Source organism: Lepeophtheirus salmonis, chromosome 9 (assembly GCF_016086655.4).
Source record: "Lepeophtheirus salmonis chromosome 9, UVic_Lsal_1.4, whole genome shotgun sequence".
NCBI lineage: Eukaryota > Metazoa > Arthropoda > Copepoda > Siphonostomatoida > Caligidae > Lepeophtheirus > Lepeophtheirus salmonis.
The window spans coordinates 16,313,414-16,329,945 of NC_052139.2; positions in this window are offsets into that span (position 1 = coordinate 16,313,414).

A 16,532-nucleotide genomic window follows, 5' to 3' on the forward strand; every position below is an offset into this window, starting at 1 on the left:
CAATATTTACATTTGTTACTCTTAAATGGAAGTAGAAACATTGTCATAATTATAACTAAGAATAATATTTGGATCAACCTTTATATTATTTTATATAAAAATAATAGCAAATTCAAGTATTAAAGCTTGTTCAGAGCGTGATCGTGTGAAACTTTCTTTTCATGATATCTCTTTAAACGTAACCTAAGCCCCAATGGAAATTTATAATTTTAACAGATATTTTCTAATCAAAAGACAAGAATGCAAAATGATTAACACGCCAACTGTTATTAGGAGGAGTGAAAATATAGCCTTGAATGACTTGGTTACATACGTAGCACAAATTACCAAATAACTAATATTAATGAGTTTCACGATAGGCTAACCCTTTACGCTCAAAATTATAACTTCCCAAATATGACTTCACATTTCGTACATATATTCGTTTGTATATAGAAAGGATGTACTAACATATTTTAAGTGGATATTAAGGATAAATATGAACACTTACAAATTCAATAATTAATGAAGGTTGAGTGATTGAAATTAGTGGGTGGAAAGAGCCTTGTGAGGGTGGAAAGGCCACTTTTGACAAAAGCAATGAAATAAATCTTTTTCTTCCGTTGCAAGACTCTTATGAATTAGTCTTTTGAACTATTTTTTGACACCTTTGGTCCCCCTACAGCCCTGATGCCAACCCTCTCGACTACACCTTTAGGTTGCATGCGAAAGAAAGGCCTATAATGTCCGTCATCTAAGCCCTGAGGACCACAAATCCCCTGTCAGCCAGCACTATGATACCATGACAGCGGACTACATCTGCAGCGGTTGCCAGGCCTTCTACCGCTGCCTGGAAGGCACCACTATCGCTAAGGGCGGCTACATTAATAATAAGGAGAGCTTAGGCACACATAACATATTTATAATATTAATTTTGTTGGAATTCTATTGTTAATTAATTAATTATATAATAAATATTCAGAAATAGTACAGATACGCATACATTACAAAACATTACATACATGCGGCAAAGGGCATGACCAAATAAAGGGGTACATCTGCAACTAATTGATCTGAAGTTCTACTTAATTTTAAAGCTATTATCTATACTTTGTTTCATTTTTGTACATTTAATAAAATTAAATCTTCATTCTCTTCTTGCAATGCTTGTATAACGAGGCTTGTAATTCCAAAACATTTTTTAGCATCCTAGTTTTGCAGTTGTTGTTGTTGGTAACCTGAGGGTGTTCTTTTTTCATTTTCTAAAGCTGTCATCATTATTATTTTACTCCTGAAAAGAGAACATCTTGGCATTAAGTTTAAACATATACTTGTGTCTGCTCAATAAATGGCTGAGAGTAAAAGTAAGGATTTATTGGGAAGTTATATGTAATGAATAATGACAACAGTCATAGTAAAAAACACTGTTTAGGCTGGGGAAAAAAATGGACACTAAAAATGATTTTGATATCAAACGAACGTGTGTAGCTATAGCTCAACGAGCCATATAAAGAAAGAGAGTAGAGATAATGTTTAAAATAATTATTTGGGCTTTAAATTAGGTTGAGTAAAAAGTGTCTGTAGTTAAAACTCAGCGCAGAACATGCCTATTTTTGCTAAAGCAAAGTTTGTCTTTGGTCAACGCCAAACAACTCATAACAAATTTTTGTTCCCCTCTAGTAATTGAATAAAGGTAGTATCACAAATTTTATTAACACGGAGGATACGTTGTAGAATACATCTCCTTGTTGGAGAAATTATTACTTATGCCCTTGCTAGATTCCGAGTAGGATTTAAGAATACTTCTTTCTTCTCGTCGCCAATTGCAGCTAATTTAATTAAATGTCATGACAGTTAAGCTGCTCTCCTCCCAAACTCTTCAAATTGTCAGGGTGACCATGTTGATTTTCGTTTTTTTCTTTTCTAACATAAAAGGTATTCATATTTTCAAAGACTATATATACAGGACGACAAATAAGTCTTTGGATATCATCTTCAACTTAATATTTCTCCTGGACGAGTGTATATCTTTTAATTATGTTTGTTTTTTATGATTCACGCAGCCTCTATCTCTGTTTGTAATTAAACAAACTTTTCTAAAACTTGTTCTTCAGCCTCTAACGACGTCATAATGAACCCGAATCGGGCCATCATTTCACTTCATTTGGAAAAGAATAGCCATTACCAAGGCACTGAAAGACCTCAATGTGTCCAATTCATCGGTCCACTACACAATCACGCAATAGAAGGAGATCAAGGACATACTCAATAGTGGTCGAACGAGGTCCATGAGGACACCCAGGTTGATTAATGTAACGAGGTCGATGATCAATCGCAACAAGAAGCGCTCTATTGGAAATATGGCTCTTGTGGGTGGTGTGTTATGAGCAATCATGCTTGGGTGTTCAGAGACGATCTAAGAAGCAGCTGCTCCGCATCAAGGTCACAATAGCAAAGAGGCTGACTGGAATGTAATTTCTCAATTCTTGTACGCACGTTTCAATTTTGACTGATGAGAATATCTTAACTATTAAGCTGGATTGCAACATCCACAACGATCGGGTGCTCGGTTGGAGCATCGAGGAAATTCACCAGATCAATCGTACAATCGAGGGCCAAAATCCGGCCTTTAGTTATGGACTTACAGGGCGTCATCTCTTGCATGAAGAGATGACACCCTTGATCTTCATTCCTGAGGGTGTGAAGGTTAATCAACGTGTCTATCTAGACATGTTACAGTTCCAAGTAAGTCTGTACAAGAGGGATGATAAACCACTTTTGGGAAATTTTAGAGCATGGACGTGTGGATTTCTCCATATACCCCATTCTAGAGAAGGAGGTTAGTGTAAATTTCTACCACAGTGGTGATGACTTGAAAGCTACCAAAATGTCGCCATGGGATAACTTGCCAGAGGAGACCATCCATACATCGTGTAAAGCAGTTCTGAAACATCTGAAAGCTGTAGTTTCCACAAATGGTGGCCATGTGGAATAATTTGGAACTCATTTGCAAGGAAAATTTTCAACTGATTGCTATGGTATATAAATACATTTTGAAAAATAAATAGTTTTGGCTGTTTATGTTGTTGGAAGACTTATGGGTCACTCTGTATACATATATTATATATATATTTTTTTCAAATTTATGATATTTTGAGTAAAAGAGCGATACTGTTGACAAACTTTTAGTAAAATAAATTCTGATTACAAATTGTTTGATATTGAACAATAGATTTCTATAATTACTTTTCCAAAATTATATAAATTTTTCATAGAATATTAAAATTAAAGTTGTATAATTTATTATTTTCTTTTGTTAAAGTTATAAATATTTAATTGTTCATATTTTTCTAAAATAACATATCTTTTATTTATCCAGTTATTACAATTTGGTCACTATTATTCCCTTTACATAGAATGAGATAGAAAGTCTGATGTATCTTCTTTCATGCACTAGTGACTACTTTATACTCATATATTCTATCTTCAACATTAAAACAATAAGGAAAGCGGCTATGTAAAATACAAAAACTCTGTTGTAACTACAAAAAGTATTGCACTCGTCTAATGTTATATTTTTTACAACTCTACAGTAAATGTATATCTTTTAAATTAATAAAGCAAAGTTTGTTTATTTGTTAAGGCATCATTTGTGAGTGTGCACTTTAGATTTCAGAACTGCGTGACGACTACTTGATCTAAAAAATAACAATGTAACAATGAGGGATTCTATCTAAAGCTCAGCACATCATATTAAAAAATAACCCCCAATAATTAAAGTACCTGTTTAGTCACTACACACCAAAAAATCTGTAATACGAGAACAAATATAGAAGCAGTGATGAATAATTCAAGAGGGAATGTTTGTAAAGTATGAGTTTAAATATAATTATAAGAAATTTCCTACACTAATGCTATTTTAAATGGAATAGGTTTTTATCTTCATGGCAATCATTAATTCCCCCCTAATATCAGGTAGCTGATATTAGCAAAGGTATTAATTCATTAATACCATATGTCTCACAAATGTTACACGAATCCCACCTCATGGGATTGTTTGGAAGTAGAGCAGCTTATTTGTCATAATATTTTATTAAATCAACTTCCAGGAGCCGTGAAAGGAAGGGGAAAGAATTCAATCCCACTTCGGATATAGGGTATACAAATAGGCTGGAATTATTCAAATATTAATTTTCAATTCTACTCTGAGTCTAACAGATACTTTCACTTATAACTTCTGAGTAAAAACTCTTTACACCTATCCGTATTTCATGAGCACACGAACAATTTATTACCATATACTTCTGATATTCCGTTTTCGAGAATTGGATAATAATGATAAGAGCTTTGGAAAAACAAAAGCCCTGTTCAGATCCCCAACTAGAAAATATATATCCTACGAAGCGGTGTGTACATTCTACATATTTTATTCTTTACAACAATACTCGTATATAAAAATATTTGTTGCTAAAATGCATACACCAATCAATTGATCCATTTCTCGAATTAACATGCTCACTAAATTTGCTTGCTAATAAATCGATTGTAACGTTTCCTGTATGACAAGTGGCATCGTCTTATTGAACAACATGTTTGTCAAACACATACCTTATAATGGGAGGGGGGAGGGTCAGTTGTCATGATGTGATTGCAATTTACAGTAACGTGGAGATTATCATAATCAACGAAAAACTATGGCCCAATAATCCCTCCAGCATGAAGACAACATCAAACAGAAATTTTTTGGGATACAATATTGTCTTGGGAAGCACTTGTGTATTGCTGCTTGACCAATTATACATATTTTACTTATTATCAAAGCCATAAATGAGTCACTCGATGATAAGTGTATATCACTCCATGACGAAATGTATACAAATGTAGTTTCTAAATGTCAGAAGAAAAAAAAATATGGTATCGTTTTTTCCTTCACGGAAAAAAAAATTGAAGTGTCCCTAATGAAAAACTCTGTTTTTAGGGAAGTTAAGTATTCTGCATGGTGTTACTTCCCTAAAACAGAAATACCCGATTTATTTTGTTGGCAGCTGTCGATTCCCTTGACCCATTTGATACACCAGGCCTATATCATAACTTATCATTTTTTGATAAATAAACAAAATAATAAGTTATATTTAAAGGTGGGATGTGTGTAAGGAAAAAACAAATTATAGCGATAAGAAAAGAAAAAACTGTTGTTGCGTGCGCTTTTTCTTCTTTTTTGTTCATTATTTAATAAGTCGTGAAGGTGTTAACATATCCCTCTAAAAACAAGAATTCCAACCATTCTTTGCGTTAACTTGATTTAAGAATGCATAATAAAATAAATATATATGAATTTAAGTATAATTATAATATTTTCTTTGCACTAATACTATATATAATGTAAAGATTTCTCCTCTTTATAGCTGTAATTCATATTCTAAGCCAAAAATCATATAACATGTAGCATATATTAACAAGGATCTTAATTCAGGTGTAGCATATATTTCGCTTTCCCCTTCTCCTCGAGCTTTTTTTTCTCATAACAAGTTACTCAATTTGTATTACTAATTGTAGATTACTAAATAATGCTAATCTACTCAATACTGTTGATATATAATTCACACTAATTGAATTCCAATCATTGTATTAACTATTGAGCGGTTTCAAGGGATATCAGATATTGTTTAATCCCCTTTTTTTTTTTAAAACTATTTTTAGAATTCCTTAAAAACAATGTAATATTAGAAGTCGATTCATATATTGAAACATAAAAAATAAAAACATAGCGTTTATAAAAAATATGACATGATACGCGTGCAATATTTATTCTGAAAAGTGTGTCTATAATCGAAAGTTTTCATTATTAGTCTTTAATTTTTGACAAGAGTAGGTTTGCTTATAAGGACGGAAATTAAGCTTAAGGGCATGTACTGGAGTTAAAAGTTAAAGTCCGTGTTGGACTTATACTAAATTAAGAAAAGTCATTGGAGTATATTATTAGATCCTTATTAGATTTGGAGCAGGATTATTGTTAATTTCCTTCCTCTCACACCTGTTGAACTAAGAAGTAGGACAACCCCCTGGCTATAAAACAGATAAATAATAGAATGATTCCCCATCTATAAGTAAGTAGACAAAACTACACTGAAACTGATTCTTTTTTAATATTCTGTAATTCATTCTCAATTTTCATTTCTTAACCTTGAGCCATTTCAGCATCAAGAAAAAAAGAAATATCAATATTGTAGCAAAACTAAACATTTAAAAAGCAAATAATTTTTTATATATAAATGAAAGGCTGATTAACTATTTATATTTGAAATGAACATTTTGAACGTTTGATTAAAAGAAAAAGAAATGGTGGTGTCATTTCTTTCAAAGACATACTTTAAAATGGTGTAGTTATTTTATTATAAAATAAGTTTTCTTAGATGTTAATTGAATTATTTTAAATAAACCCCCATATTTGAAATTAAAATAAAATTTTGCAGGTTAATTTTTTTTACGTTTGTATCATTTTCAAATATATGATTTTTATCTTACTCAAAAGTGGACCAAAACGAATAAAAATTGTGCAAGTCGACAAGAAGGAACTTTAGAATGTTTGTTTTTTCGACAAATATTCGTCAACTTTATCATCAAAATATTCCTATAAATCCTTTGAATGTGTCGTAAATTGCTCTTAAAGTAGCCAAAATTTATCATCACAATAAAACAATGAAAAATTGACCAATAATACAATGCAACAGGATTCAGATCTTGGATTGCTTGTCCACTAAAACCTCTATTTATTATTGCTATTTAACCCATAGAACACAAAAAGTGACCGTTAAAATTTTAAATAGCAGTAGGTATGTCTTTTATAGTTTTTTTTTAAGAATCACGTTTTTAGAGTATCATTTCAATTCAGAGCCATATTTCGAAATGAAATTACATAATAAATGAAACTTAAAAGTAATAACACTTGATGAAACATTCCAGTTACGACTTCGCAATCTATACTCCCCAATATGAGCACCTTCAGGGGGATCATATATCTTGAGCTGGTAAGACTAAAGCTAACTTGATTGTGGGGCGTTGATAAACTTTTTCATTTGAAGGCTTCGCTTCGGCAGTTCGAATCAAAGCATCAGAACCAGGGTAGACATTAATAATACGGCCTAGAGGCCATTCGAGACTTCCCTGAATTTTATCGACCACAACTACCAAGTTGTCGACCTTCAAATTTCTCTGAGCGTGCCTCCATTTTTGAGGCCGTTGAAGATCAAGTATATACTCAAACATCCATTTTTTACGAAATCTTTCTTAAAAAAACATTTAGTTTTCCTCCACCTTGAACTAAGATGATTATTGATGTCAAAAAAGTGATCCGGAAGGCTTGTGGTGTTGAAACCAGTGATGAACATTGATGGAATGATGGCATCCTCAGAAGTATCTGGAGACAAAGGAACCAAAGGACGGCTATGAAGTACAGCCTCGATCTCTAGTAATGCAGTATTTTGTTGTTTGACGGTTATATGTGTATTTCTAAATAGAGGACAAATAATATTTCGTGTTAATTTCACCATTGTTTCAGATGCACCTCCACGATTAGGTGCTCTTGGTGGGATAAATTGCCATGCAATCCCTTTAGAAACTGATCATTTGGCAAAAACTTATTTTTCTTTCTACAAATTTGTGTCCAAATGATCGCTCCAAATGACGCTGGGTGTTCTTCTTCGTCCTACCAACTGACAAAAAGCATTGGCGAAATCTTCAGAACTCAATGATTTTGCAAGTTTGAAGTATAAATATTGATCTCACCTACAAAATCAATTCCAGTTTGTGCAAATGGAGGAACCACATCTACCTTTGGTTACGGGTATATCGCCCATTTTTTGAGGAGACGGCTTGGCTAAAGAACGTTGACATTTAAAAATCTTACGTATAATTGAGTTAACTAATTGTCTCCTTCGAATAATCCAATAGCGAGAACAGAGTTATGCTAAAGTTTTAGTAGTACCAGAGTGAAGTAATCTTAAGAAGAACAGCAAAATGTGATTGATTTGAAACTAACATCGGACGTCGGGTATTGAATGGTAATATTTCGATGTTGTAAAGGCGACCTCCGCACCTTATTAATTGATCATGAGTATCCCAGACAATGTATAAGCTTGCAAGACCACCCTTCTTCGATATTAACTGACATGACTTAAACTCTTGAATTGAATGTCAAAATAGATTTGTTGCTCATGTCACACAATATATTTTATTGCAATTTGCAGCTCTTTAAGAGAAAGTACATCATCTGGATTAGGACACTTCCCCTTAACAATATAGATAGGGAGTCGTTTTAACCACGCTATATATCTTTGAATCTTGATGAAAGACAAAAATGTACTTAGGATTTTAGAAAAAGGAGTGGGGAAAATCTCAAATAATAAGTTTATTAATAGATTTATTTTCTCCACTGTCTATTTCATTATTATCTTCACCAGAAATAACATAGCTCTTTGGCCAATCTTCTTCTTTTAAAATAAGCCAGTGAGGTCCATAGAACCATAAATATTTTTTAAGAAATTAAGCGGCCGACAATCTACATTATTCATGGTCGGCAGGATTATTTACTCCAAAGACATTCCTCCAACATGATGGACCTATAATATCTTGAATGATATGTATCCCATTGGCAACCTAGGTTTTCCAATTCGATGCCTCACTTTGAGTCCAATCGAAAGCAACAACAGAATATGTCCATGTATGAACTCTGGAAATTTTAATTGGAGTTATTTGGTAAAATGTTCTATAAGCCGAGCACATAAAAGTGCAGCCTCTAAATCCATGCGTGGAATTGTGATTTCTTTTAGTGGTCTGAATTTTAGTACATGATGTAAGAAAACTAACTTTGATAGACTCATCATTCTGAGCAAACTTGATGTAAAGCAATTGGAAAAAGGATCTCCAAAAAACATGCAACTCAGCATCTTTATAATCAAAAATTGGGTTTCATGATTCCTATAGGAACTGAAAAGGGTATAGGAAGTCTTAATTCACGTTTCCATCGTAAACATCTCCCAACCAGATCTCTTGGAAACAAGAGATCCCATTTAATCTTTCGATTTCATGTTTTTTGAAGAATTAGTTTAGCTGTGAAGGAAACAGGTGTAAATCTACCTTGAGGATCAAAATATCTCGAAGATTCAGAAAGCACATCCCTTTTCGTCATTGATTTTGAATCCTCGTTAAAATCCATAAACAGGTAAGTACTATCTTCCTTTGTATTCTAAGAATAACCGGGAGCCTTAGTTTCATCAAGTAATAGAGTTCTTCAAAATCTATATCATTAGCATTTAAGAGCACGATGAATCGTAGCTATTTCATCTTGAAAATTATGAAGATCATTTGCATGATTTTTTACTTGATTTATAACCACAAATCTATGGAACAGCTGGATATCACACTCCGACTACAGCCAAAATCTCTTTCAATATTCTGATAGGTTCGTCATAGCTTTCCTTGGGCACAGTGCAGATTTCAAAAAGTAAAATTCGTTATAGTATTGATATTATAATTATTAACATTTGCTATAAAAGTGTTCGTCCATGACGCAAAATTCGCCAGTTCCCCATCAATCTTCGGTAAATCCAATGGGGGTATACGTAACATGGGAGGGGGTAATTAGTTTCTATTTTTGAATTTTGAACAGGTGAAGAACGACCCTTTTTTTAATATGCAAAAGCTCTTTCTGATATTTTATTTTTTATTCAAGTTATGGATCTTTAATTCTCTTGCAAAATTTCGAGAAGCCTTTCCGTACTGTTTTTGCAACTCCCAAATTCCTTGTAGTTGTTTACTATAAAGATCTTGATCGCCATCGGTGTCAAACTCAGCATTTTTTCATTAATTCTTCAATCTCCGAACAAACACTTTCATCTAATTCTTGGATTATCTTTAAGACAGGGGATACAACCTTTAATTCATAAGTCAGCTCTTGAAGAGACTATTTCAAAATATTCCTTATGCTGACAAAGCAGTGACATACTTATTTTTAATGTGGGCCATCTTATATTTAAACAACGTATATTGAACATAATATGTTTATCAGCGCGTGTGGTTACACTAACGATCTCAGATGATATTGCCCTATACTATTGACAATCACATTCAATCCAAATCCTTAAGATTCGGCTCGACGGAACATGAATAAAACCTCTCCCGAGCATTCTTTCCTTTTGGAGGCAGGGACGGGCTTAATTATTAACAGAAATTAATTAGTGGACTGTAATTCTGATATCTCTGAGGCGACCACGTGCCACTTTCAACACACACAAAGAATAATATTTATATATATAGAATGGGAGCATAACTCGCTCATGTACACAATAAAAAAAGCCAATGTTACGACTTCGCTATCCATATGTTAATTAGATTACTTACATCTAATCAATAAATACTAATCAAAAACATAGGGTATGGAACATTTATTTTTGTAATTAATCTTCATAATGGCTTCATAAAATTAGTCAAATAATCGATTGAATTATATTTCATGTGGAAACATTTTTACACAAAATATGGTTTGCTTATTTATTCAATATTCTAAAGAATAATTAATAGTTAAACTGAAAAAATCAATTAAAATCGATTTTTTTTGACAGCAAATCTTTTAAAGATTTTTTTTGTTCTTTACAGGTTACATCGGATCATACGATAAGGTGTTGTACTACAAACTCTATTCGGACAGTATTGTGCTTGACCGGTTTAGCCGTGAATTATTGTGTGTCAAGTATGGAGGTCTCAATGAAATAAATTTGCCATATTTTACATTTTTACTTCTGAAAAGGAAAAATGTGCCAATGCGACAAAAAAAAATTGCGATGAATATGAACCCGATACTCTTTCGGTTTGTTTTGGACAAAAGTGCAATTTTTTTTCCTTCTCAATTCTGCCCTCAGAAGGTCTGGGAGTTTGGATGGGAAGTTCTTATGCATTCACTCTACAGTACAGACTTGGTACCAAGTGACTGCTGCCTTTTACTGTCTATGCACAACGTACTTGGGGCTCCAAATTTGGCCTCAACAGAGGCCTGTGAAAATTACCTGTCCGAGTTTAAGGTCAATAGAGACAAGGCCTTTCTACAAAAAGTGCATTATGAAGTTGGATTCTCGTTTTCAAAAAGTTATCAAAGAGAATGGGGTACCCTTGGCTTAAATCAAATGTTTGGAACGCTTCTTATGAAGTATTAAAATATTTCAAAAAATACGAAATTAATTTATTATAAAGCAATTGAAAAAAATATAAGGTTCCATAAATGATCCTGCAATTTACTAGATTTTTTTTCTGATTAGACACATTTTGTAGTAACTGTATTCATGATAATTCAACAAATAATTTACCTTTTGAATGCTGAAATGTTTATTATCGATTGTTATTTACATTAATTTTCATCAATATAATTATTTTATTTTAAAATATGGCCTTGAATTGATGTTATACTAAAAGATATAAATTTAATTTTTTAGGTTTAAAGGCCAAACTTACTGAATTTGAAAAAATTAATGGTTTTTTTTTAGTTCTATGGCTTAAATAACCCGAATAAATGTGAGTTTTTTTACATGATGTTACATAACTTAAAAGGGCTGATCCATAGTCGCTTCTAAAGAAGGGTATACAGCATGCGATCCTTGTTTAATAACAAACTTTGAGTACATGCGCATGTAAGACGTTGTTTATTGTTTTTGTGGCTAATCAGAAGTGTTTTGTGTAAAAACATCTATAATGGAGATATTCAAGATAGAGTACCCCTGTTGAGATCCTCACCGGACAAGTCAAGATTGAGATTGCAAGCTTATTCCGCTTTCTCCTGTGTCTGGAAGAGTCTGGAGTTGATTAGTACTCTGCTCTATACGACACTGAAAATAATATATTGATCTGGTTGTGATATTAGTGATTTGTTAAAACTTTGTTGGCCCCAGTCTTTGTCCTCCAACCCCAACCTCATGGACTTCTTTGTTTGAAACCCAATTGAGTAGACCTACAAGAAAAATCTAAGCTGATATCCACGTTCCGAAAGGAATCCCGTTTTTTCCCCATTTTTGATTCAGCTTTAAATTGGCATTTGTTTTTATTGAAATCGGATGATTAGTTTTGGAGAGAATCCATTTAAAAAATCATGTTGATTGTATTTACAGTGATTCTAATAGAAAGCATTTTTTAAGCTCACCCATGTATTTTATTTTTTATTTTTTTAGTTAGCAAAATTTAGATTACCTTTTCTTTTCCTTTGCTGCTATCATTATTATTTAAATCTTAAATTTTCTACCACATACAATTCATACAAAACAGGATTGAATATTTGTGTGCACTCATAAAAGACTGAGAGTAACCTAGAGGATTTGTTGAGGAGTTATTACTGTTGGACTCAGAGTAGAATTGAGGATCAGATTTATTTGTATATATATATATTAATTTTTTTATATCTTAGATTAGTATGCAGAGTTTACAGAAATATAGCTTTAATTTTCTGTCCTACATTGTGACATGCTTAAAAGCTTATGTCTTAGAAATTATTACTAATTATTTTTTAAATGCATGGAATGTATCGTTACTTATGAATTGCACAAATATTATTTATACAATACATTTAATGACTTCTTTAATGTCTGATTTCCTCAATGCCCAAGTAAGGGTTGACGAGATCATAAAGATCATAGTGTGCTCCCAGATTCTTGTTACTATAATTAAAAGCATGATGAATACAGGTCAGATCCTTGAGAGGTCCCCAAGTGGCGGTAGACGCCGGAAAATCATAATTTTGGAGAACGTGGGCACTGCTATCACCAGGAATCTAGCCATGTTGAAGATCAATTTTAGTGCTCTTAATGTGATGAGGTATGTGAAGGATTTGGGAAAGGCCTCTTATCGATGTCAGCATCTGCAACTACTTTTAAGAGCAACCAAGGTCTAACGGATCCAGAGAAGCCAGAAATTTTTGGGATGGTTTAAGCATAATTGTTTAGCAGGCTACCCTTCTCCCCAGACTGACCCCCCCCCTCTCTTGACTATGCAATTTGGGTGTATCAGCCTTTCTTTAAATCAAATAATTTGATGAAGCAGAAAATAAATTGACGTGAGTTTCCTTTCGCCCCAACTTATCATCCACAAACATCCAGGATGATGTCACTTTGGTATGTTTCCAACATTTAAATGTCCTTCATGCATATTTTAACTATGAACATACCAACACAAACGATGAAAAAAAAGAAAAAGAAATTATCAAAATCATTATTATTTATTAAAATAAGTACAAAAATTTTAATAAATTAGGGGGCCTCTAGCCTTTATATTTCCAAACGCCACTGGTTGGACACCATTGCCTTCAAGACACTTGAATTGATACTTTAGAAAATAAAATACAACTTCTTTCAACATGCCTCATGGCTTCTATACCCAAAGGTGTCAGAACATTGTCCCGTCTTTCACGCGAAGTAATAGTACTTACCAAGAAATCCTTGAACCCTGTCTTAAGCCCTACTGATCCATGGGGGAATGAAGTTACATATCGACCAAAATTGCTTCAGTAAAAATGCTTCGGGGCCTCTAGACCTAGGTTGGAGGTCATAGTTCCAGCTGAAGGAAATCATTTAAAAAAATAAAAGAATTATCAATGAAGAAGTCTGTCTTATATACAAAACACTATATAGGACTCTCGAGGTTATTGCAAAGTATTTCAATGACGACCAGAGAACTTGCTTCTATCCCACTTTGTTCAAAATAAAATTTTTTGTGGGAATGTCAATCCTTATCTGCGATTTATTGAGCCTATTATAAAAATGATTAGTACATTATTCAATCAACAACTCGGCAAAAAATATTACCTCTCTACTTCTATGAGTTGATACATTTATTATTAAAACGTAATATATAGTCTATAAATTACGGACAGTAAAAGAAAATAACCTCGATGGAATTTTAGATATTGCGAATCTTTCTGCAAATATTTTATTGAAAATTACAACTCTTTTTTTTCATCGTCCAATTAATATTATTTTTACAAATTTATTTTAAATAATCTTGATTGTCCTATATTTATAATATAATAGCCTTTTTAATTCTTGTTTGTGTACATGTTTGAACAAAATTATTTTTCTTGTATATTATGCTATATTATAATAAGATTATAAAGGTTTAAATGCATGCCAATAAAGGCCAATAAAAAAATTATAAATGAAGAAGTTTGTTATAAAGTCTCAATGTCGTTCTCCTTTTCATTCTTGCAAAAGTTAAGTTTATCGAATTTGTTTGTTATCAAAAAGTCGACTGTAGTTCGATTTTCACAATTTTGAAACACAACTGACGTTATCAAAAGTTCATCAATACAATTGGTTTGTAACCAATATTAAATGAGACGATCCAGACAAAATTTCTTATAACCAAGATCCACTAAAAGTTATATGGGTTTCTCAGACCGAATTAGGATTTTTCGACTCCGCCTCAAAACTAGTTTATAAGTTGTGTACCAGTTGCAACATAAAATGAAACGAATATCTTTAACTAAACACTGGTCCAGATAAATCGGAAATATCTTCAAGGCTTATAACGGACGAACTAGATGGAGTAAAAATATATCTTTTTATTACTTGAAAGCTACATTGAGTGACATTTAATTATTCATAATAAGTTTTGTCGCTCTTGATAACTTCAGCCACACTCCCCTGGAAGCTCCGATTTTTAACCTGCAAACAAACCGGACCCATGCAATTTATATGTCTAGCGGAGGGTCGAGCATGAGTTCTGTACAAAGTATCGTTTATGGAGGCTCTTAAGAAGTAAATTACCCGTACAATGCAAAGCTGGATCGGTACGAAGTCGCCCCGGCCAGCCAAAGCTTCCAGTGCAGTGTGGCTGAGGTTAAGAAGGGAGGTGGATTTTATTATAAATAATTGAGTTTTATTACATGAAACTTTCAAGTATTTATGGTTCTTCTCCATGTAGTTTGTTGGTTATAAGCCTTTAAATATTTGGACCACCCTGTATATAATAATCATAAAAAATGTAATATTTCATAGATGGTATATAATACATTAATTATACATTTTTTGACTTTTCTTTATGAAAATTACTAATCTATAAATATAATGTGACACATTATGAATATCAAATGCACAAAGATATATTGCTCATAAATATGAGTATAGTTGTTACCTGGTGTTGCATGGAAAATAGGACACCTTTCATCTATAAATTAAATAACACATACAGCTTTGTTTTTGTAAATTTTCTTGAAAGACTTCATGATAAAAATTACTTTTTATTGCAGTTGCCCTTGATGGTCATTTTTGGTACAAATCATGTGTCTTTGGGGCATGTCAAACCAAACAAAAATTAACATGGTAACTGACAATTTGAAGAATGTTTTGGAGGAGAGCAGCTTAGCTGTAATGACGTTTCATTTGATCAGTTACAATTAGCTGTGACAAAAGAGGAAGGGGAGAATGAAATAATCAAAAACATTGACAAGAATTACCCTGATGTTGATCCTCAATTCTACTTCAAGTCCAACAAAGACTTACGATCATAACACTGTAAGAAATCAAAAAGTTACTCTCCGTCTTTTATCAGCACACGCAAATGTTCCATCTGGTTTTGAATTTAATTAATCAAGTAAGAAAAGAAGTTAAATAATAATTACAACAGCTGAGTAAGAGAAAAGGAAGAGAGGAGTGTTGGTATACTCCTTAACTGTTCAGAAATATCTGTGGGAGTAATTCTCAGCCCGAGAAGTGCAGAGATATTGATCCAAACATATTTTTCTGATATCTTTTTTACTGTGAGAGTCACGTACAATAGAGGAAAAAAAACATGAACTCAGCCATTTTGGACACAATTTCAAGCTTTGAAATTGGTTATCAGTGACAAACAATCATAGCTTTGAGTAAACAGAAGTGTCGTGATTTTGAAATGAGTGATTGTAATTAATTAAGGGGTTCTGAGATACCTGTCAATATTATTGTTTATTAACATGTGTTTTGTTTACATACCCCAAATTAAGGGCGCCATCTTGGATTTATGATTATTTATAAAGTAGTTTTTATATTTATTTGCTTATTACGACATGTTAGTAAATATGCACCATCTAGCAGTCTTTGATTTTTTTTAACCAATCAACTTTCATCTACCCCATCTTCGCTTTTGATTTAAATGAAATAGAATGTATTTTCACAAAAATAGTTAGACAAGTAAAGTTGAACAATAGGTAAAAATTCCATCAATGTTTATATATATATACATGTAGTACATAATTTATAGATAAAATTAATAGCTTTTGTAACCAATGTATCAATTGTTCTGTTATTCAAAATTAGCAGAAAGTTTTATTCGCATAATTATTGAAGAAAAAAGCTATAAGTCTTAAGTCTTCGAGAAAACATTTTCACACCCACAAAACGTGTGATTTTGTATTCTAGTTGCCATAGATTTATTTATAATGCATACAATATATATCAAAGTCACAATACCACATATGTGGCCCGTCAACATAAAAACAAGTAACTACGCTATTGCTCATAGTTGAAACTGGATTATATTTTCAT